A 24,407-nucleotide genomic window follows, 5' to 3' on the forward strand; every position below is an offset into this window, starting at 1 on the left:
TGTACTTTTACCATTTTTTTTTTTTTTGAGATGGAGTTTCTCTTTTGTTGCCCAGGCTGGAGTGCAATGGTGTGATCTTGGCTCACCACAACCTCTGTCTCCCAGGTTCAAGCGATTCTCCTGCCTCGGCTTCCCAAGTAGCTGGGATTACAGGCATGCGCCACCATGCCTGGCTGATTTTGTATTTTTAGGAAAGACGGGGTTTCTCCATGTTGGTCAGGCTGGTCTTGAACTCCCGACCTCAGATGATCCACCCGCCTCGGCCTCCCAAAGTGCTGGGATTACAGGTGTGAGCCACCACGCCCGGCTGTACTTTTACCGTTTTTAGGGGATGATATTACTACATATATGGCAGAAAGTGTACACCCCCCAGGGGTATTGTTCCCATGATCCTGGAGGGAAGGGGATGATATTACTTTAAATATCACAGAAGGTGTACACGCCCCCAGCGATATTGTTTCTAATTTCCACGTGGGAGAGGAGGATATGACACCCAATACTGCAGGAAGTAGAAACACTCCTGGGATACTGTTCTTAATATTCAGGGAGGAAGAGGATGATATTACCCCCAATACAGATGGGTGTACACCCGTCTGTGAAAGAGTTCATAATATCCAGAGGGGGAGATGATATTACTCACAATATCGTAAACAGGCTGTGAGTCCACCATGGATCGTAATAGCCAGGCGGGGAGAGGGGGTGGCTATTACTCCCCATATCTCGGGGGGTGCCTCACCCCCCTGCAATGTGGATTGTAATAGACGGGGGGAGGGGGGTGGCTCTTACTCCCCATATCGCGGGGGGTGAGGTGTACACCCCCTGCGATATTGAAAGTAATATCATCCTCTTCCCTCCTGGATCATGGGAACAACATCACTGTAGGGTGTACACTTTCTGCGATATTGGGAGTAACATCATCTTCTGTGCCTTGGAATATTAAGGACAATATCACAGGGGGGCGTGTACAGCTTCTGCAATATTGGGAATAATATTATCCTCTTTCCCCCTGCATATTAGGAAAGATATCACGGAGTGGGTGTTCACCTCCTGCGATATGGGGATTAACACCATCTTCTCCCCTTCCGGATATCAGGAAGAGTATCACACGGGGGTATACAGTGTCTGCGATACTGGGAGTAATATCAACCTCTCAGCCTTGGAATATTAAGAAGAATATCACAGGGTGGATGTACACCCCCTGCCATATTGGGAGGAATATCAGCCTCTCCTCTCCATGGATATTAGGAACAATATCCCAGGCTGGGTGTACGCCTCCTGCTCTACGGGGAGTAATATCATCCTCTCCCTTCCAGGACATTAATAACGGTATCACAGGGCAGGTGAACACAGCCTGCGATACTGGAATTATTATCATCCTCTCCCCCTCCGGATACTAGGAACAATATCACAGAAGAGCTGTACCCTCCCTGCGATATTAGGAGTAATATCATATGCTTCTTCTGTGAATATTAGGAGAAATATCACCAGGTGACTGTCCATTCATTGCTATGTTGGGAGTCATGTCATACTCTACCCCCTGAATATTAGGATCAGTGTCACAGGGTGAGTGTACACCTCCTGAGATATTAAAACTAAAGTCATGCTCTCTGTCCCTGGATATTAGGAATAACATCACAGGTAGGTATACACCCCCTGCGGTATTAGGAATAATAATATGATTAATTATTAAACATCAATGATCGATTTTAATAATTATCAATGATACTATTAATTAATAGGAGACCATTATTAATTATGGATAATTATTATAAATATATGATTATGCACGCTTAAAATTAATTATTAATATTAATGTCATTTAACAATATTATTAATTCTTAATATTAATTATGATTTTATTACCAACATCACTTAGTATTGATTTAAGTACACTAATTGCTGATATCATTATTTTATTATTAATAGTGATATTACTATTATTAATACTAATTGTTAACTTTTTAACTAGTGTTAATTTTTACTATCTTTATTGTGATTATTAATATCGATGATTACTATTTATTTTTATTATATTTATTAGTATTTATAATTAATAGACTTGTTCCTGATATCCGGTGGGGAGAGGATGATATTACTCCCAATATCGAAGAAAGTGTACCCTCCTCTATGATGTTATTCCTAATAGCCAGGGAATAGAGGATGACATTATTGAAACTATCGCAGTGGGTGTACATCCCTTCGGTCATCTTGTTCCTTATACCCTGGGTGGAGAGGATGATATGACTCCCAATATCGCAAGGGGCATAGACCTCCCCTGTGATATTGTCTGTAACATCCAAAGGTGGAGAGGATGATATTTCTTCCGATTTCGCAGGGGATGTACACCACCCCTGTGATATGGTTCCTAATATTCGGGGGTGAGAGGATGATATTAGTTTCAATATTGCAGGAGGTGTACACTCCCTAGTGATATTGTTCCTAATATCCAGGGACGGAGAGAACGATGTCACTCCCAATAGAGCAGGGGGTGTACACCCCTTCTGTGACATTGTTCCTAATAGCCAGCGGGGGAGAGGAAGATATTACCCCCAATATCGCAGGGGCTGTACACCCCCTTGTGATATTGTTCCCTATATCCTGGGAGGGAGACGATGATACTAGTGGCAATATCGCAGGGGTTGTACACAGCTACTGTGATATTGTTCTGAATATCCAGAGGGAGAGAAAATGATATGACTCCCAATATCACAGGGAGTGTACATCCTCCTGTGATATTGTTTCTTATACTCAGGGGGAGAGGATGATGTTACGCCCAATATCGCAGGGGTTGTACACACGTCCTGCGATATTGTTCCTAATATCCCGAAGGGGAGAGCATAATATTACTCTCAATATCGCAGGGGGTGTACATCTCCTTTGTAATATTGTTCTTAATATCCATGATGGGAGAGGATGATATGACTCTCAATATCGCAAGAAGTGTACAGCCGCCTGTGATATAGTTCCTAACATCTAGGTGGGGAGAGGATGATATTACTGCCCATATCGCACGAATTGTAAAACCCCTTCGATATTTTGCCTACAATCCTGAGGGGAGAGGATGATATTATTCCCAATATTGAAGAAGGTGTACAGCCCCCTGTGACACTATGCCCAATATCCACATTGGGAGATGATGACATTATGCCCAATATCGCAGGGGATGTACACCCACCCTGGGATATTGTTCCTTATATCGAGAGAGGGAGAAGATGCTATTACTCCCAATAAGGCAGGGGCTGTGGCTGTACACCCCTCCTGTGATATTGTTCTTAATATCCTAGGGAAGAAAGGATGATACTACACCCAATATCGCAGGGGCTGTACACCCACCCAGTGATATTGTTCTTAATGTACTCCACCTCCCACCACCAGGGATATCGTTCCTAATATCCAGGGGAAGAGAGGATAACATTATGCCCAATACCGCAGGGGAGTGTACACACCCTCTGTGATGCTGTTCCTAGTATCCAAAGGTAGAGATTATGATATTACTGGCCATATCACAGGGGGTGTACACCCTTCTGTGATATTGTTTTTGACATTCAGTGGGGGAGAGGATAACATTAATCCCAATATCGCAGAAGGTGTACAGACCCCCGAGATGTAGTTCCTACTGTACAGGGGAAAGAGAAGAATATTGCTCTCAATATTGCAGGGGGTGTAACCACCCTGCCCCCCGTATATTATTCCTAATATGCAGCAGGTGAAGGCTGATAGTACTCCCAATATCCCAGAAAGCGCACACACACCTGTGATATAGTTCCTAATATCCAGCGGGAAAGAGGCTGATTTTACTTTCGATATCGCAGTGGGTATACACTGCCCCCAAACCCGGGGTATTGTTCCTAATATCCAGGCGGGAAGAAGATGACATGGTTGACAGTATCGAAGGGGGTGGACACCTCTTCAGTGATATGGTTCCTGATATCCAGGGGGTGAGTGGGTGATATTACTCCCAATAAAGTAGGAACTGTACAGACACCCTGGGATTTTGTCCTTAATAACCACAGGGGAGAGGTGATATTACTACCAATATTGCAAGGGGTGTACACCCCTCCTGTGATATTGTTTCTTATATCCAGGAAAGGAGAAGATGGTCTTAGTACCAATATTGAAGGGATGGACAGCCCCCATGGGATATTTTTCTAAAGACACATGTTGAAAGAGGATGAGATTCCATCCAATATAACAAGGAGTGTACACCCCGCCTGTGATATGAATCGTGAAACCTAGAAGAGAGAATGACATTGCTTTCAAAAACACACGTGGTGTATACCCACCCTGTGATATTGTTCCTGTCATCTAAAGGAAGAGATGATGATACTACTCCCACTACTGGAGAAGGTACACACACCTCTGTGATATTGTTCCTCATCACTTGTGGTTGAGAGCATGATATTACTTCCAATATGACAGTGGCTTAACACCCAGTCTGTGATATTGCTCCTAATTTCCACTAGGTAAAGTATGATGTTCCTGCCAAGAGAGTAGTGGGTGTACAGTTGCCCTGTGATATGTCTCCGAATATTCAGGGAAACACAGGACAACGTTACTCCAAATCTCCCAAAAAGTGTACACCCATTGTGTGATATGGTTCCTGATATCTGGAGGTGCAGAGGATGGTATTCGTTCTCCTATAGCAGGCTGTGTACACACAACCTGTGAAATTGTTCCTAATGTCCTGAACAAAGAGACTGCTAATAATGGACACGCATTGCAGGGGGGAGTAATTATTACGATCCACATAGTAATGAGGAGTAATAGCCATCCCCTCTCTCCCCCTCGCTGTTAGGATCCACATCGCAGCGGGGTGAGGCACCCCCTGCGATATGGGGAGTAAAAGCATCCCCCTCTCTCCCCCTGGCCTTAAATAAGGAGGCTGGCCTTATATACGTGCTCCCCAAAGCCATCGTAGGCTTTAATGTATTCACTTAAAGTTTTTTCCTCATTTAGATCTGCCTTTCCCTTAATAGGTCTAATTGCTGCCTGAGATTCTGTATTAGCGGTTGCATGAGCAAGCAGCTGAACGATCACTTTCTTGGCATGAGAATTGGAAATAACCTTTTGAGCCCCATCCTGCAAACGGGCGATAGAATCTGGATAAGGCTCCCTTGGGCCCTGTTGAACTGTGTTAAAAGAAGGATAAGCAGTAGCAGGGTCGTGAATCTTTTCCCAGGTTCTTAGGCACGTAGTTCTGAGCTGATCGACAACCTCATCACCCATTACCATCTGTTGATTTAGAGTACCCCATGCCTGTCCGATTCCAAGCAATTGATCAGATGTGATATTAACGGGACGTTGGGCTTGAGCATTTCTGCGTGCCCGATTTGTTGCTTCATCCGTCCACCAGGTTTTAAATTGGAGAAATTCAGAGTTGAACAGAGTGGATCGGGCTAATGCCTCCCAATCCATAGGCATTCAACGTCTGTTATAAGCCACACATTGTAACAAGGAATGAATATAAGGAGAATTTGGCCCATATTGTCCAATTGCTTGCTTTAAGTCTTTTAATATTTTAAAAGGAAATGGCTCCCAGTATGCTTGAGCAAGTTCTCTGGGCTCCTCAGCTGGCGAAATAATTACCAGAAACTGCCAAGCATTCAAATCCCCCATTTCTTGTGCCTGGCGAGTGGATGCCTGGATTGTCCCTGTGCCATAATTTGTGCTTGGACCGGCTCGCAGTATTCCTCTACCATAACTAACAGGTGGGCAAGCCTGGATCATTCCCTCATCGTAATTGGCTGTTGGACAAGCCTGAAGCTTCCCTTCGCCATGGTTACTGGCGGGGCCTGCAACAGTGGGAGCCACAAGGCGCGTCTCAGGCTACCCTTCCAAAAATTCGTAAGGCTGGCCTGGGGGTGGCCATTCCAGACCTTCCCCTAAAGGCGCAGTAGATGGCACTGTTTCTTTTATAAGTTTTTGGAGATTAGCATATATACCTTCCCGTTTCTCGCCCTTTTAAAAACTAGACTGTCATGGTTCACTTTGCTGATAATTAGACTCCTGATTATGCAACTTTCCTATGTCATCCTGAAACTCCTCCTTCTCCTCCTCAGTGTGGAAGGGCTCCAGTGCTGTTTTAATTGCCGACCACACAGACCAAGCAGAGACGGGAATATGGTGGCCCTCTTGTGCTCGTTTTAAGTCTGATCTGACCTTGTCCCAATCTTTTACATTCATGGTTCCATATTCCGGGAACCAAGGAGAATACTTGTCTACCAGATGGAACAAAGATGTGAGATTTTGGGTACTCACAATTACCCCTCCGCGGCGCAGTAACTGCCGCACGAGGCTTAAGTAATTAGCGAACTTTCTCTCAGCCTGACCCATATGTTCCCGAGGTTTCCCTGGAATTCTCCGAGCGCTCTACTTACCCTAGAGCTGGAAGTGAAAACCTACTCGGGAGTCCTTTGTCAGTCGTCCTCCGCTTTCTGCGCTCTGGTGTTCCTTCACTGGATTATTTGTAGAGATTACGCGGAGCCCCGCGTTGGGCATCAGAGACCAGCCCGGGCAACCGAGGGAGACCCCCGTTTCTACAAAAAAAAAAAAAAAAAAAAAAAAAAAAAAAAAAAAAAAAAAATTTAACCAGGTGTGGTGGCGCGCGCCTGTAATCCCAGCTACTCCATGAGAAATCAGACAAAACCTGGCACGAGAGACTGATTTTCTTCTAAAATGCTTTCTCCAAAACATTTTTAAAACAAAAGGGGGAAATTGTAAAGGAAAATATTTTGGGCCCCCCAAATCGCTAAGATAAAGGGAGAAGTCAATCTGGGAACCGCTTAGGGCAAACCTGCCTCCCATTCTATTCAAAGTCATCCCTTGCTCACTGAGAAGAATGCATATCTTATTGCCTCCTTTGGAAAGGCTCATCAGAAACTCAGAAGAATGCAACCGTTAGTCTCTCACCTACCTGTGACCTGGAAGTCCCCTCCGGGCTTCGAGGTGACCCACTTTTGCTTCAGGTTGTACCAGATTGAACCAGTGTTCATCTTACATATGTTGATTGATGTCTCCTGTCTCCCTAAAATGTATAAAACTGTCAGATACAGTCAGTTTCTCTTCCAAGGTTTGGCATGTTAACGTTCTTGTTTTTTTGTTCTGGAACTCAACTTTCTTGTTCCCCCATGCCTCCTTGCCCTTAGTTACTGTAAACAACCTTCCCATCAGTTCTAACCAATAACTCACATCTGTTCCTTTGGTTACCTGCTCTGCACCCATTTCTCCCTTCGAAACCACACGTCTCACCATTGTAACTCACATCTCCCTTCCCCCTTCCTTATTTGGGGAAATATTCACAAATAACCAAGTGGGTCAGTTTAGATCTTGAAGTCCGGCCCCAGCCCATGCCAGAGGTAGGGACTGCGTTAGGAATAAAAACCCCTGCTTTCCTTTGTTCCCTGTGCTCTTGCAATTGTGATTGATGCGAGCAGCAAGCTTCTGCAGAAGTAAATTGCGTTGCTGAGAAAACTTTTTCGCTTGAGTGCTGGTTTCACTTTGTGGCACCGAGCATTTATCTCCAACAAAACCAAGCTGTGCTCTGACCACCTTGGGCAACTGTCATCAGGACATCCTGAGGCTGTGTCATGCACAAGCATCCCCAACCTTGGCAAAATAAACTTTCTTTCTTTCTTTTTTTTTTTTTTTTGAGACGGAGTCTCGCTCTGTCGCCCAGGCTGGAGTGCAGTGGCCGGATCTCAGCTCACTGCAAGCTCCGCCTCCCGGGTTTACGCCATTCTCTCGCCTCAGCCTCCCGAGTAGCTGGGACTACAGGCGCCCGCCACCTCGCCCGGCTAATTTTTTGTATTTTTTTTAGTACAGACGGGGTTTCACCGTGTTAGCCAGGATGGTCTCGAACTTCTGACCTCGTGATCCGCCCGTCTCGGCCTCCCAAAGTGCTGGGATTACAGGCTTGAGACACCGCGCCCGGCCAAAATAAACTTTCTAAATACTCTTATCCCCAAATGCTCAGGAAGACTGATTTGAATAATCATAAAACTCCGAGGCTGCACTCCAGCCTGGGCGACAGAGCAAGACTCTGTTTCAAAAAAATAAAATAAAATAAAAAACTCCGGTCTCCCGCACAGCCGACTCTGCGTGAATTACTCTTTCGCTATTGCTATTCCCCCGTCTTGAGAAATCGGCTTTGTCTAGGTAGCGGGCAAGGTGAACCCACTGGGTAGTTACAGAATTGTCGTTATATTGCTTGCAATTATATATACATATATTATGCACAAATAGCTATAACCTTGTATACAAGGTTAAATGCGAATATCCTCCTTGTACGGTCAGATCCCAGCGCAGGAAGGAGGCACCCTCTACAAACCGCTAGGCCAAAAAGGTCATTCTGGCCTCATTCAGCCTCAGGTGAGATCGCAATGTCCTGTCACTCAGGGCCTGAGGTGGTGGGGCCTGAAGCCCCATACAATCAGGGGCGCTGGGGTGGGGACAGTTCAATCAGGAGCGCCGCCGGAAAGGAGAGGGCGGCTTCCGGAATCTGGCTGGCGGGCGCTTTGTTTCGCCTTCGCTACAGTAGGCTCTTTCTGTTAGTCTCCGCTGCTACTTCTTGGCTCTGGGAGGCCCAGGTGGCTCTGCAGCAGCCTCTGCCACCCTGTGACCTGCGGGTATTGGGACATCCCTAGCTGACGCCAGGACACCCGGGAAGCCGAGGAGTGGTGAGTGGACTGCGCCTGACTTCCCGATGTGGGGAAGAGGGCTGGTTGAAACCTGCTGGAACCAGCCATCGGCTGCGGAACCTGCAGACCGAGTCGCCGCGGCGCAGCCAGGCCTCAGTCCCCTTCTGTGCAGGCCCGGGCGGGGCGGGCAGCGGGACCCCTGCGTCCTGTCTGTACCCGTTGGCGCCACTTCCGCCGGCCGAAGCCCTCTCGGGAACCCCGCGCCTCCCCGACCCAGGTGGTGCGGTGACCACGGGAGGGTGATCCGGGAGAGCCCCGACTCGGTGTGCGGGGTTCCAGCGTGGGAGGAGCTGTGGTTCACGGAGCTTCCAGTCCCACCTTTCTCCCCCTAAAATTAACCTGAGGCTTTGTTAAAACGTTAAACGGTGTGTTTGAGCAAATGGCGATTCATAAACCAGGTACTGCAGTCATGGTTTGTGGTTTGGGATCCACAGGAGGGGCGTAAATGAGAGGCTTTGATAAGGTTAATGAGGAAGCAAACCATACATATATATACACACACACACATATACATATATACATATATACACACATATATACATATATACACGTGTATATATACATATATACATATATACATGTGTAGATATACATATATACACTGGAGTGCAATGGTGCAGTCTCAGCTCACTGCAACCTCTGACTCCCGGGTTCAAGTGATTCTCCTGCCTCAGCCTCCCAAGTAGCTGGGCTTATAGGCGCCCACCACCACGTCCTGCTAATTTTTGTATTTTTAATAGAGACAGGGTTTCCCCATGTTGGCTAGGTTGGTTTCAAACTCCTGACCTTAATTGATCGCCCACCTCAGCCTCCTAAAGCGCAGGGATTACAAGCTGAGCCACCTTGGCCAAAATATTTTTCTGTTTCCAAACGTTTTACATGAGAGGAAAGCGGAGAATAAATCATTGACACTCTACTGTAAAAAAAATCTTTGTGCCTCTCTTCTTTTCATCTTTCCTAAGTGTACGTATTACCAAAGTGTCTTTAGGTTGAGGTCCCCCCGTGAAAACGTTACAGGGTGTTGTGTCCTCAGCCACCCTCCTGTCTTTTCCTAGTTCTGGCATTTTAGAACTGTCTGGGGATGACCCAGGATACCCACAGTGGCCATGTCTATTGGAGGGTCTAGTGAGTATCAGCCCCGGGGTCATCTCATCCCCAAGGACAGCCTGAGGTAGGGGGTAGAGTCTCTCAGGGGAGCAGCTGGATGCTCTTGGCCTTAGGGGAATCTCCTGGTATAGTTTCATCTAAAATGGTGACACCTTAGGGTCATTAGAATTTTAGGACATTAAAATTAATGGACAATACAATGTAATGTCATTAAAGTTAGGTCATTAAACTTGTTCCTCCAGCCCGAGTTTTTATTCCTCGGAGACACATTGATGGTCTGCCAATTGGATGCTGATATTGAGAGGAAAAGGCAGAAATGTTTTCTGCTCTCTAGATTCCACCCCAGAGAGGATGTGCAAGAACCTGAATATTAAAATGCACTTAAGGCACACAGGAGGACAAAGAGCAGTGCCAGTGCCTCCTAGGTGGTCACTGAGTACTTTACTGAACAGGATGGGTGTCCTGAGGGATAGAATGGCCTGCTGTGACACTTAGAAAGGTCTATGTTGGAGTCAGCACTGCCTCTCCCTGAGTTTACCTTGAAAAGGCTTGTCCGCTTATTTGAGTTTCAGTTTTTCATTGACTATAAGATACATTTTGTCAGTACAGCTTGAAAGATAAAAATACTATTTCCAAAGAGGCAAGGTAAAATGATGTATTTTATTTGCTAAAAATTTGTATTTATTTCTTCCCCAGAGTGAGTGTAGTAAGTTTTAAAGGTCTGTTCTTTTTAAGGGTAATTTCAAATGGAATTGTAGGACTTAGCTTTGTAAATGCTACTGGTGAACTAAAAGTGTGATAGATAACTTGATGATTTACAAAGATTCACCAAAATGTCAGTTCCCTTCTTGTAGCATGGTGAAGAATTTATGACAGTGGACACATCTGTCTCCTCTTATTTGGATATCTGAGGGTTTTTTTGTTGTTGTTTTTTGCTTTTTGGAGACGCTGTCTTGCTCTGTAGCCCTGCTGGAGTGCAGTGGCGCCGTCTCTGCTTACTGCAACCTCTGCCTCCCGGGTTCAAGCGATTCTTCTGTGTCAGCCTCCCGAGTAACTGGGACTATAGGCACCCACCACCATACCCAGCTAATTTTTGTATTTTTAGTAAACACGGGGTTTTAGGTCTGGCACGGTGGCTCATGCCTGTAATCCCAGCACTTTGGGAGGCCAAGGTGGGCGGATCACGAGGTCAGGAGTTCCAGAGCAGCCTGGCCAACATGGTGAAACTCTGTCTCTACTAAAAATACAAAAAATTAGCTGAGCGTGGTGGCAGGCACCTATAATCCCAGCTACTCAGGAGGCTGAGGCAAGAGAATTGCTTGAACCCGGGAGGTGGAGTTTGCAGTGAGCCAAGATCTTGCCACTGCACCCCAGCCCAAGCGACAATGCAAGACTCCGTCTCAAAAAAACAAACAAACAAACAAACAAACAACAAAAAGACGGGGTTTTGCCATGTTGGCCAGGCTGGTCTCAACCTCCTGACCTCAGGTGATTGCCCGCCTCAGCCTCCCAAGGTGTTGGGATTACAGGCGTGAGCCACCACCCCCGGTTCACTCTATTTTCTTTTTATGCCCTAAATTTTAATATGTTTGAGTTTGTTTGTTCCTTTATCACTTTTTTCCTACATAAAAAAAATTCTGCCTAATCCTTCGTAAAAAAAAAAGTCTTCCTGTGACTTCTGAAAGTGTTCTGGTTTTATCTTTCATATATGATATATAATAAGTTGATTATTATTCATGGAATAGAGAAGAATGCAGTGCATTTTCCCAAGTAGATGCCAGCCTGGTTTGCCTCATATTTTAAAGTGCATGTGATTTCTTTTTCTATTCTACAGTGCCTACTCTATCATTCCTCAGCTTTCCATGTAAATGCTGGGTCATTAAGACTTTTTTTTCGCTTGGTCTGCTTGCTCATCTCTCTGCTAATACTGTGCTGTCCTGAATATTTTCGTTTGAAAATCTTAGAAGTATGTTAGACAAGCCATCACTCTTTTTTTAGATGACTAAAAATCATTAGATATTTGTCATTTTTGCTACATGTGAAAAAGTAGTTTTTCTTGCCTAAAACAACCTGATTTGGGAATTTATGTGATTTCATAGGAACAGCAACTGGAAGTGGTGACATTAATGTCATTTTAAAAAACGTGTCATATTTCCTCTTATTCCTTTCTGCCTTGAGATTGTGCAATAGAAATTTAAAAAATTGTTGTATTAGTATTGTTAAATATCAATTATTGGTTTTATTTACTACTCAAATTAAATTTAATAAGCCTTTTCTCTCTTGGTGTAATCACATGGAATGGGCTCAACTCCCCAGTTAACTACCAGGGAAACTCATTGAACACTTGTGTTCAGACTGTGTTTTGGTGTCTGGTTCCCTAAGCACCACTGCAGTGACACAAAATAATAGACCTTCAGCAGAAAAAGTTTTGGCAAATATATTGCATAAGCCATTTAGATGCCGTGAGTCGTTCTTATTACTTGGGTTGGTGGAATCCCTTTCAAAATGTAAGTTACTAATACAAACAAAGATTGAACTTTACGAGCAGGCATTTTTAAGAATAAATAGTCTCAGGACTATTAACTCACTTATGCACATCAGGTGGGACTTTATTATGACAGATACTAGAAATGTACAAAGTGAAGTTAAAAGGTAACTCCTAGCAGCACATCTTACTCCCTGGATTCTCTAATGAGATGGGTGTTTCTACTTTGCTGTTGCCTTTTTGAATAGTTCAATTCTAGCATTAGTACTGCTGTATGGAAGGGAGTATGTGTGAACAGAGTAAGAGTTGTGACAATCAAGTCATAGAATAAATGCTTGAAAATTTTAGAATCATGTAAACAGCTTATGAATTGAGTATAGATTCCCAGTGCTGTCAGTCTCACCCATCCTTCTATCCACATGTGTGGAATGTTCTAGGACTCCGTGGCTTTTGAGGATGTGGCTATGAACTTTACCCAGGAGGAATGGGCTTTGCTAGATTCTTCTCAGAAGAATCTCTGCAGAGAAGTGATGCAGGAAACCTGCAGGAACCTGGCTTCCGTAGGTAAGAATGACAACACATTTCACTTAATTACAGAAGTATTTCCCTATCATCAGTGCTGTTTGTGATTTGGAATGTGGCAAGGGAATGATTTGGTGAATAAATTAGGCATGGGCACTGTGTACAATGAACATGAAATCTAGTAATGTTTCTATAGTTTGTAATAATTCATGATAATTTTGTGGGTCTGCATTTTAGGAAACAAATGGAAAGACCAGAATATTGAAGATCACTTCGAAAAACCTGGGAAAGATATAAGATAATTTGCACTGAGAAGAGGAAATAAAGTCCTCTGAAGGAATCTTAGCATGGAAGCATTCATACTGGAGAGAGACCCTGTGAATGTAAACAATGTGGCAAAGCCTTTAGTCATTTGAGTTCCCTTTGTAACCATAGAAGTACTCATACTGGAGAGAAACCCTATGAATGTAAACAATGTGACCAAGCCTTCAGTCGCCTCAGTTCCCTTCACCTCCACGAAAAAATTCATACTGGAGAAAAACCCTATGAATGTAAGAGATGTGGTAAAGCCTACACTCGTTCCCGTCACCTTACTCCCCATGAAGAAGTCATGATATAGAGGCTGGGTGCAGTGACTCAGCCTATAATCCCAGCACTTTGGGAGGCCAAGGTGTGTGTATTGCTTGAGCCCAGGAGTTCATAACCAGCCTGGATTAAAACAGTGTGAAACAACCTGGTCAACATGGTGAAACCCTGTCTATGCAAAAAATAAAATAATGCCGGGCGCGGTGGCTCACGCCAGCTACTCAGGAGGCTGAGGCAGGAGAATGGCGTGAACCCGGGAGGCAGAGCTTGCAGTGAGCCGAGATCGCACCACTGCACTCCAGCCTGGGCGACAAAGTGAGACTCCGTCTCAAAAAAAAAAAAAAAGAAAATAATTAACTGGGCATGGTGGCATATTTCAGTTGTCTTAATTCTTTTTCAAGGACATAAAAAGCCATGGGGGGTTGGGGGGAAGCCCTGTGCATGCGGATCACGAGGTCAGGAGATCGAGAACATCCTGGCCAACATGGTGAAACCTCGTCTCTACTAAAAATACAAAAGTTAGCTGGGTGTGGTAGCATATGCTTGTAATCCCAGCTACTCAGGAGGCTGAGGCAGGAGAATCACTTGAACCCAGGAGGCGGAGGTCGCAGTGAGCTGAGATTGTGCCAATGCACTCCAGCCGGGCGACAAAGTGAGACTTCATCTCAAAAAAAAAAAAAAAAAAAATAGATATAAAGCCCCTTGAATGTAAGAAATGTGGTAAAACATTTATTCTTTCCCATTCCTTCATAAACATGAAAGAGCTTACATTGCAGAGAAACCTTAAGAATGTAGGAAATGTGGTCAAGCCTTCAGATTTTCCTGTTTTTGAAGATTTGGGAGGAATCAGAGTGGAGAAAAGCCTTTTGAATCTAAATTTGTGGTAAGGCCTTCAGTTGTGTTAGTTCCATTTGAAGACATCAGCTCTTTCCTGAGAAATACCCTATGAATATCCAGAATGTGGGAATGTTTCATTTCTCTCATACTCACTCAAGGACATATGAAAATGCACACTGTAGCTCCCTGGACCTTGTAAATACAAGATCGCACACAGAATTAAAACTCTAATAGTTTAGAAACTGCAAGAATATTGTAAGTTTTCACATTTACTTGAAAAGTCATGTGAAAACTCCCACGGGAAAGAAGTTCTGTAAGTGAAGCTTTTCTAATTTGGAAAGCCCGATGCAAATTAATTATGGTGCAGTGCTTGAAAAAAATGTATGAAATGTTACACAAGTTACAAGTATATTGTTTTTATCAGTGGCTCATTCTTAAAGAGTCTTGAGTATGCATTTCACCTTGTTTTGCAGGGAAACCTTGAGGTAAGAGTTCTGTAAATGCTCTTTAAGCAGTAGTCCTTGAGTTTCATAGACAATGATATTAAGTTTGTTGGTAGAATTTTTGTCTATTCATTTGATAATGTGCTGGATTCATGGTTGAATTTTGATGTTTTTCTAATATGTAGGTAAGTTTATTTTTTTATTTCATTATTATTTTCTTTTGAGATGGAGTCTCACTTTGTTGCCCAGGCCGGAGTGCAGTGGTACGATCTCAGCTCACTGCAACCTCCGCCTCCTGGGTTTAAGTGATTCTCCTGCTTCAGCCTCCCGAGTAGCTGGGACTACAGGCGCCTGCCACTACGTCCAGCTAATTCTTTGTATTTTTAGTAGAGACAGGGTTTCGCCATATTGGCTAAGCTGGTCTTGAACTCCTGACCTCATGATTTGCCTGCCTTGGCCTCCCAGAGTGCTGGGATTACAGGCATGAGCCACTGTGCCCGGCCAGGTAAGTTTCATTTGTATGTATTGTCCTGTGATTAATGGACCAGTGAATAATGATTGTGAATTGTTGGGATTGTCTTACTAGCCTCATTTGGCAAATTTTGATTATCACTTGTCCATTACACACATTCCACCTTTTTTTATTAAAGGAAAAACTACTCTTGATGTAAAGATGTTTATTTTTTGCTAATAATGAGTTGGTATTAATTCTTACGTACATAAAGTTTACCATAGAGTATCATCTTGTGAGTCCTTTGCATTTGTTGCCCTTTATTCTTTATTATTTCTGTCTGTTACTTGGATTGTTCACTTTGAATGAAGGAGAGAGAACTGTGATAGGACAATATGTTGTAACCAGTCTGAGGGAGGAAGCATTCAGTCTGTCAGTCACATATGATAGTGTTGGGCTTTTCATCAGTGCCTTTGGTATTGTAGTAGATAGTATTACACCATTATGGTATTATAGTTTATATATTGTATTTTACGGTATTACGGTCTTACCAGTCAGTGTCACATGATTCAGTTCCCTACCAGCCAACAGACAAACCAATCACATACTCCTGTAGGAACAAAGGAACATCCTCGGTCGGGCGCAGTGGCTCACGCCTGTAATCCCAGCACTTAGGGAGGCCGAGGCGGGCAGATCATGAGGTCAGGAGATCGAGACCATCTTGGCTAACACGGTGAAACCCCGTTTCTACTAAAATACAAAAAATTAGCCGGGCGTGGTGGTGGGCGCCTGTAGTCCCAGCTTCTAGGGAGGCTGAGGCAGGAGAATGGCGTGAACCCGGGAGACAGCTTGCAGTGAGCTGAGATCACACCACTGCACTCCAGCAAGGGTGACAGAGCGAGATTCTGTCTCAAAAAAAAGGAACATCCTCACTTTTTTAATGCTATACCACTCTGCTCCCAAGTTAATCCATGTTTGGGCCTGTGGGAGCTTATACCATCCTCCTATATGTAATTAATAACTGATGTTTGGCTTATCTGTTTAGTAATAGATGTTATGTGTTTAACGGTGCCAGTAAACGTAGGGTGCAAATTCCTTCCTCACCAGTGGTGTGCATGAGACGCTATTGAAGCAACTGGCAACACAAATGGAATGGACCAGCCCTCATGCAGGACGCCTGCTCAACTTGACCTACCTGCTGTTGGCTGACGGTTCCATAACACATCAGCACCTGGGTCAGAACTGTGAGCTGACGATGGGCCTTCTCTTTGGTCTGCACAATGTTTTGTGGTCTTCAGGTGTTGTCATCTTCTCCCACACTAAAATGCTCTCATCTCCTAGACATGAATGTTTAATTGCACCCCAGCATGACATTTGGCCTGTGCTTAGCAGGCAGTTTTGAGGCCCTGGCTTATTCATGCACAAGAGCACAGCACATAAGCCAACACTTAAGTCCTAATTAGCAAGAATCAGGCTGTATCTCTGTAGTCCCTGCATCTACTCTGGTCACCATCTCTGTATGCTTAGGGTAGCCATGTGAACATTATTAATTATTGTACACTCCAAGACAATAGTTATTATGTAGGCAGAAGTAGTGGCCTTGTTTGTTTCTTGTGCTGCTGCTCCCCTTGCTGCTGTCCCATACACCCTCCCGATGAGGTGTACTTCTATGGTGCCTCATGGTTCAGGCACTGATGAGTAAAGAAAATGGGAAGAAAGAGTTTGATATTAGCCCCTACCGAAGCGTATGAAGAGGTGTCTCAGCTGCTTTCATTGAAAAATTCCTAGCCAGTGTGTGGGCTTTCCTTATCACTGCTGCTTATCAGCATGTCAAAAGTCTAATCTTTGGACTGCAAGTCTTGACGGACTCAGACATAATGGCCTTACTGTATGTGGAGCTAACCCCAGGAAGATGGAGTGGCACTCTCTGGAGGATTAGGTGGTCTCCTCCTCAGGGTTGATGGGCTCCTGAACTCTTTCCTTTAACCATGCAGAGAGTCTACACTGCCAGTGATCATGCACTGCAACTCTATAGATGTAGAAACTCAAAATATTCAAAATATTCTGAAACAGTTTCCATTGAAAGGAAAGAGAAAAGCAGTCAGGTGCCATGCTCCGGTCAAGAGAACTAGTAGATGGCTAACACTCTGTTGCTACTGTCTGTGCCTCTTGTCACAACAAATATCCTGATCCTTCAGTTTTAAGGGTGCAGGGCCATTGTCCTCCTTTTCTTACTGGTAGTTCTCAAGATAACGGTATGATATGCTGGGAATGCAATATCCTTATAATCAGGTGACATTGGTCAGAACAGCCCAGGCTCTGTTATAGTCCCTGCTCGAAACAGAATGGCCTTTAACGCTTGTGTCCAGCAAACCACATCCTGGGAGAAAACCCAAGGTGGGCTGCTTTCTGGGGTCCCTCAGTTGTAGTGCAAGTGAAGCATTGACGGTCAAAACTCCATCCGTCTGCTCTGGGTAGCCTTCCTGATCTTGTGGTAGCGGTTCATATTGAATCCTAGACTTCCGTTGTCTTTTGTTTGCTATTTGTAAGTAATAAATTCACTTCATGTAATTTATGTATGAATGAATGTGTTTGGTCTCATTGTACTCAGAAAAGTTGGTAGCCATTGCACAGTGAACTCGCTTCATAATTGGTGAAAACACCTATGGCCCCCTGGTGCCACAGCAACGAGGTTAATTCAGCCAAACATAAACTTCATGTTCATAAAACCCTGTAGCACAATTATTACCATGTGGGAGGCCTTTAACAATGGTGATGCTGATTTGAAGAACTCTGAAGGAAGAAATTTACACAACTGGGTTGGGTACATGGGAGTCCCTCCTAACTTAAAGCAACCCTTACTCCCCTCCACCTAAAAAGAGTGGAGAGGCTGGGCGCGGTGGCTCAGGCCTGTAATCCAAGCACTTTGGGAGGCCGAGGTGGGCAGATCACAAGGTCAGGGGTTCAAGACCAGCCTGACCAACATGGGGAAGCCACATCTCTACTAAAAATACAAAAATTAGCCGGGCATGGTGGCGGGCACCTGTAATCCCAGCTACTTGGGAGGCTGAGGCAGGAGAATCGCTTGAACCTGGGAGGCGGAGGTTGCAGTGAGTCGAGACCATGCCACTGCACTCCAGCCTGGGTGACAGGGCAAGACTCCATCTCAGGAAAAAAAAAAAAAAAAAAGGTGGATAAGAACTGAAAGATTTAAAATTTCACCTAATTGGAAATGCAAAGTTTACAAAAATAATATTTAAAATAAAAGGTTAAATTAGTGCTCATTGAATTTTATGCCTCCACAAAATAGGTTGTGAATTAACTTCCACATTTGTTGAAAGCCACTGAAGTTGGGAAGCCTCCGTGTCTGAAATTCACATGTGGCTCAAATAAGAATTATACCTGGGGATACCCCAAAGTTTAAATATGGTATCCCCTATGATACTATGAGGAATTAATGTACATAACACAGGTTGTCTTCCTTTAACTCTGAAAATCATATTATCTTGCCTCAATTCTCCATAACGCATCGCTCTGTAGTATCCTATAGTGGACATAGGTTTCCTGACCAATGAGCACTAAAATTAAGTGTGTGCGACTCACCTATGTTCTTATCAAAATGGAAATCCCCGAATCCCACCAGTTAGAATAGCATGACAGAATGTCAGATTTTTGGAATATGTAAGTTTTCTGTAAGGTTATTAGGTATTGATTACATTTTATTAAGAGATATAAATATATTTAGACTACCTATTTCTCCTGTGTTTTAGTATTAATAGATCGTGTCTTTTAATTCATCCAGTTGGTCTAAGTTACCAGGTTTGTGGGTTATGGAGATTGTATTATTCTTTATTATTTTATCATCCATGGGCTCTCTAATATAAAGGCCTCTTTTAATTCTTATATTATTAGGTTGGTGCAAAAGTAATTGTGGTTTTGGACCATGAATTTTAAATTTTTATAACTAGGCTGCCACACATCTTTATTAATCAAAATAGAACCCATTACAATGGGCTGGGCGCAGTGGCTCACGCCTGTAATCCCAGCACTTTGGGAGGCTGAGGCGGGCGGATCAGGAGGTCAGGAGTTTGAGACCAGCCTGACCAACATGGCAAAATCCCGTCTCTACTAAAAATACAAAAGTTAGCCGGCCGTAGTGGCATGTGCCTGTAATCCCAGCTACTCAAGCGGCTGAGGCAGGAGAATCTCTTGAACCCAGGAGGCAGAGGTTGCAGTGAGCCGAGATTGCACCTTTGCACTCTGGCCTGGGTGACAGAGTGAGACTCTGTCTAAAAAAAAAAAAAAAAAAAAAAAAAAGAAACGATTACAATGAACACATTTTTGCCAATGAGAAGTAAACTTGTTTATTCTGTGCTTTCAGGGTTCGATGAACTCTTGGAAAGCATTTTCTGCATCCTGCTGGTTGTGTAAGTGTTTTCCCTGCAAAAAGTTGTCAAGATGCTTAAAGAAGTAGTAGTTGGTTGGTGAGAGGTCAGATGAATATGGCAGATGAGGCAAAACTTCATAGCCCAGTTTATTCTACCATTGAAGCCCTGGTTGTATGACATGTGGTCAGGCGTTGTGGAGAACTGGGTCCTTCCTGTTGACCAGTGCCAGCTCCAGGTGCTGCAGTTTTCCGTGCATCTCATCGATTAGCTTGGCATACTTCTCATATGTAATGATTTCACCAGGATTCAAATTCACCAGAAATCAAAAATGATTTCACCAGGATTCTGATCTGTAGTAGATCAGAAGACCGGCAGCTGACCACCAAACAGTGACCATGACCTTTTTTTGGTGCAAGTTTGACTTTGGGAAGTGGTGTGGAGCTTCTTCTCAGTCCAACCACTGAGCTGGCTGTTGTATGAAATCCACTTTTCGTGGCATGTCACAATCTGATCAAGAAATGGTTCATTGTTGTTTCATAGAATAAGAGAAGATAACACTTCAAAAGGATGATTTTTAAAATATTTGCTCAGCTCATGAGGCACCCACTTATCAAGCTTTTTCAACTTTCCAATTGGCTTCAAATGCCAGATTACCATAGAATGGTCGACATTCAGTTCTTCGCCAACTTCTCGTGTAGCTGTAAGAGGATCGAATTCAGTGGTTGCTCTCAATTGGTCGTTATCAACTTCCGGTGGCTGCCCACTACGCTCCTCATCTTCAAGGCTCTCGCCTCCTTTGCAAAACTTCTTGAACCACTGCGCTGTACATTAATTAGCAGTTCCTGGGCCAAATGCGTTGATGTTGTGGGTTGTCTCCCCTGCTTTAGGACCCATTTTGAACTCGAATAAGAAAGTCGCTTGAATTTGTTTTTTGTCTGACATCATTTCCATAGTCTAAAATAAGTAAGTAATAAGTCATTAGCAAAAAAAAAAAAAAAAAAAAAAAAAAAAGGGCAAGAAATGCCCATTAAAATGATGAATAACATAACCACATTTATTTAAGAGGGTATTCCAGTATCAAACAGCAAATTCCAAGAATGCAAAAACTGCCATTACTTTTTGTACTCACCTTATAGTAATTTGTGTGATTTCTTTTTTTCTTTATTAGCCTGGCTTGATAGTTACCAATTTTGTTGATCTTTATGAAGAAACAGCTATTGTTCTATTGAGTTTCTTCTGTTGATTTTCTGTTTTCAGTGCCATTGACTTGTCATCTTGTTTTTATTTCTTTTGAGTAAATTTGGCTTATATTGTTCTTTTCTCTTTTTTTCTTTTTTTTTTTTCTGAGACTTAGTCTCGCTCTGTCACCCAGGCAACCTCGCTCTGTTGCACGAGGTCAGGAGATCGAGACCATCCTGGCTAACATGGAGAAACCCCGTCTGTACTAAAAATACAAAAAATTAGCTGGGCTTGGTGGCAGGTGCCTGTAGTCCCAGCTACTCGGGAGGCTGAGGCAGGAGAATAGCTTGAACCCAGGAGGTGGAAATTGCAGTGAGTCGAGATCGTGCCACTTTACTCCAGCATGGGTGACAGAGCAAGACTCTGTCTCAAGAAAAAGAAAAACATACTAGCTGGGCATGGTGGTACATGCCTGTAATCTCAGCTATTCGGGAGGCTGAGGCAGGAGAATTGCTTGAACCGGGACCCAGGAGGCGGAGGTTGCAGTGAGCCGAGATCATGCCACTGCACTCCAGCATGGGCTACAGAGCGAGGCTCTGTATATATATATATATATTTTTTTTTTCATTCAGACCCTGCCCAGGGTCTGAATGTCCTACTGTGACCTGTTTCCTCACCTGGCCCAGAGGACAGATAGGGAAGGCTTGTTTTGAGGATTAGGCACGGTAATCCCAGTAAGCCCTCATTAGCTTGCCTATCCTCCAGGTCTTTTTGATTTCTTTTTTCTCTTTGTTATGAAACTCTGGTGAATTGTCCTCCAGCATGTCTTCAGCTGGGCAGGTGGAAAGGCTGGACCTTTCCCTTGGCTTCAGGGCCCCTTCTGGGTGCCCCTTCCTCCTAGGGTTTTTAAAAGCATATACTTAGCAACATATCCTGTACCTGAGAGAGCTGCAGAGAACCTCCTGCATGTCCAAACCAGAACACTTTGTTTCCTGACCCCAGGCCCTCATCATACCCCAAAGCCCAAATACTTTCAGGTGGCCAGCTTCAGACAAGAGTCTGAACTCAATGCTTATTTTCTGGGGTCTACACAGGCCTGTATGACGGGGCTACCTCCATTCTACCGCTGTGCCTCCCCCAATCCATTAGGGGCCTTGACTCCAGTGATCCCTAACTGGGAGCAAGGTTCCCCAGGCAGGGAATGCAGCCCTCCCCAGGATGCTGGCCTGGCCATGTCCCAGTGGACATCAGTCCTGGAGCAAGAGGTCCAAGGCAGGGAGTTTCACCCCCCATTTCACCAGGTATGGTGACCTTTCTGGGTTCCTAGCCTTCAAGATGGGATTTTTACACTGTGCCACAGTGGGGGAAACCGAGGCACAGGGCCAGTGAGTGGGAAAGAAAGAAAACCTCTGTGACTAGGAAACGTGTCCCTTGCCCAGCACAGCCGCTCCAGGATAGCACCCTTTGGGATGGATCGCTGAGCTGTTCTTGGCACGTGGCATGGCACTGTGGTGGAGGTCAGCAGCTTGTGGAGTTGGGGGTGGGAGTGCTGGCAGGAGCAGGTAATTTTGGACCCACTATGGGGAGGAAGGTGTGCTCACACCTTGGGCACAGCAGGAATTTTCTTCTCTGATGTGTGTGGGCATCAATGCCTATGTGGGTGTTGGTGCGTCCTCCCCTTTTGTTGATGAAGAAACTTCCTGCAGCTGTTGGGGTAGGTATGGGCACCATGTGTGCCTGGCAGCAGGGTGGGGCCTGCGGAGCTTTGGCTACTATATGTCCCACTGCCACCTCCCCAGGGGAAGCAGACCCTGCTCCCTTAGTGCCCCTCATACCCAGTCCCTCATATTCTTCACTTGGCATCCTCCTGCCTGATTCTCCCAACTCAGCCCTTGCCAGGTTTCTCCAGGTCCTGTGGGCCCTGGGATGGGATCAAAGGAGGCAGCAACTGTGCTCCCTGCCTCTGCCTGAAGTCAGGGATCCCTGGCTGCTACTGGCATCTGGTGGGCAGGGTAGGTGGGGAGGTCAGGGGTCAGCTTTTCCACTCCCCAGCCTGCACTGGCTAAGCCACCAGGTGTAACTGGCCTGGAGGCTGATCTGTGTCCTCCACAGTCCCTTGATGCATTATATTGAAGCCAATCCTTGTGTGAATGACATGACCTGTTGTTACCGCCCAGATCAAACCAGAACCTGGGCCCAGAGCCTGGGACTGAGGCTGCCATGACCACCCTGTTCTCTTCCTTCTGTTGCGCTTGGGCCCAGAACCTGGGGCTGAGGCTGCCATGACCACCCTGTTCTCTTCCTTCTGGAGTCCCCAGGAAGCTCCCAGGACTGAATGGTCCCCACAAAACACAGTGGCCAGAATGGGAGGGCTGGAGGCCAACTCCCCCCCACCCCTGCCACCACAACCAAGAGGCCCCCATGGAGGTTGGCCCTGAGCTGTGGGTCCCTGTGGGATGCAGGCTCCCATGGATACTTCAGGGGATGAGCATGGGTCCTCCTGGCTGACAGGAGCCTGGTGGACACTGGGTGTGTGGGGCCTGTGTAGGTGGGTTGGACAGCATTGGGCATAGCCAGGGACTGGTGTGGCCAAAGTGGGCAGCAATATGTTGCCAGAACCAAAACTACAGTGCAACCAGCCCAGCTGGTAGGGAGAAAGAGTCCTGCCTAGCAGGACCATCCACCCCTGTCCTGGTCCCAAGCCCAGACTGCCTGCCTGTACTGGACATTGCCTGGTCCAGGAGGCCTGGGCATGATGGTCAGGTGGTGTGTCCCTGGGTTCCAGGCCTTGGTGATCCCTTGGGAGCTGAGCATCCTCTGGGCAGGAGGAGGGCCCGCAGTCCACTGTTTGCATCTGCCCCTGGGGGTGTGCCCCCACCCTAGCTTCTCAGCCCTCATGGGGACGTGGCCAGGGCTCCTCCCCTGCTCTGTGGCTCCGGCTCTGATCAGCTCACTGGGTGACTCTGACAGCTTCTTCCCCAAAGCTTGGGTCCTCCTCTGTGGGAGGAGGGGTGTCCTAGGCCCCCTGCAGGCAGGAACCCACCCCCAGCTCCTCTGGTGGGCCCTCCTGGGCTTTCTTACCTACTGGCTTGTGAGACCCAGTTGGCCAAACTTGGTGTCCTATTTTCATTTTGGCCTTTTTCTTAGTGTGTGTTTTCTGTAACTACTGCTGTGTAGAACTTCTATATGAGTTTTAGGTAGAGAATCTTGCCCACCCAGAGGTCCCCCACCCCAGAGAGCCTCCACTTCGGCCCCCCTGGGCTGGTCCTGCCTGTGCTCCGCTTGGTGTGAATGTTGAGTGTGATCGACCCACACGGCTGCTTGACCCTGCATCTCCTTCCTTCTTGTTGCTGAGGCCAGTTCTGTTCTCTCTTTCTCCACCTGAACTGCACTTGAAGCCAAGAGGAAGGATGAGAAGTGGTTGCTAAGAAGGACCCTCCTGCAGCGGATCTGCTGTGAGGAGGCCGCGCTGGCCCAGCCTGTCATTTCCTTCTCTAAGCTCATTCCAGAGGTCGGCAAGGGGCAGCCTGTCCCTGCCTGCTCTTGTGGCCTGTAAATCAAGAATGGATTTTACATTTCCAAATGGTTGAACAAATAAAAAAATAACACTTCATGACACTGAGAAGTTTCCATGTCCATAAGTAAAGTTTCATGGGGGTGCAGTCATGCTCATCTCTTCACAGGCCACCTGCAGAAAGCTGCTGTCGTGCAGCC

The 24,407-nt window shown here is 45.4% G+C and overlaps 1 long non-coding RNA gene across 1 annotated transcript; it reads left to right on the top strand.

Moving 5' to 3' along the window:
* The first annotated feature begins 8,496 nt into the window (after nucleotides 1–8,496).
* Nucleotides 8,497–13,917, top strand: LOC104661321. Its single transcript, XR_747834.2, has 3 exons — nucleotides 8,497–8,675; nucleotides 12,726–12,852; nucleotides 13,048–13,917. It is a non-coding gene; the product is annotated as an uncharacterized LOC104661321 (long non-coding RNA).
* The last annotated feature ends 10,490 nt before the right edge of the window (nucleotides 13,918–24,407 follow it).

Source organism: Rhinopithecus roxellana, chromosome 17 (assembly GCF_007565055.1).
Source record: "Rhinopithecus roxellana isolate Shanxi Qingling chromosome 17, ASM756505v1, whole genome shotgun sequence".
In the NCBI taxonomy this organism is placed as follows: domain Eukaryota; kingdom Metazoa; phylum Chordata; class Mammalia; order Primates; family Cercopithecidae; genus Rhinopithecus; species Rhinopithecus roxellana.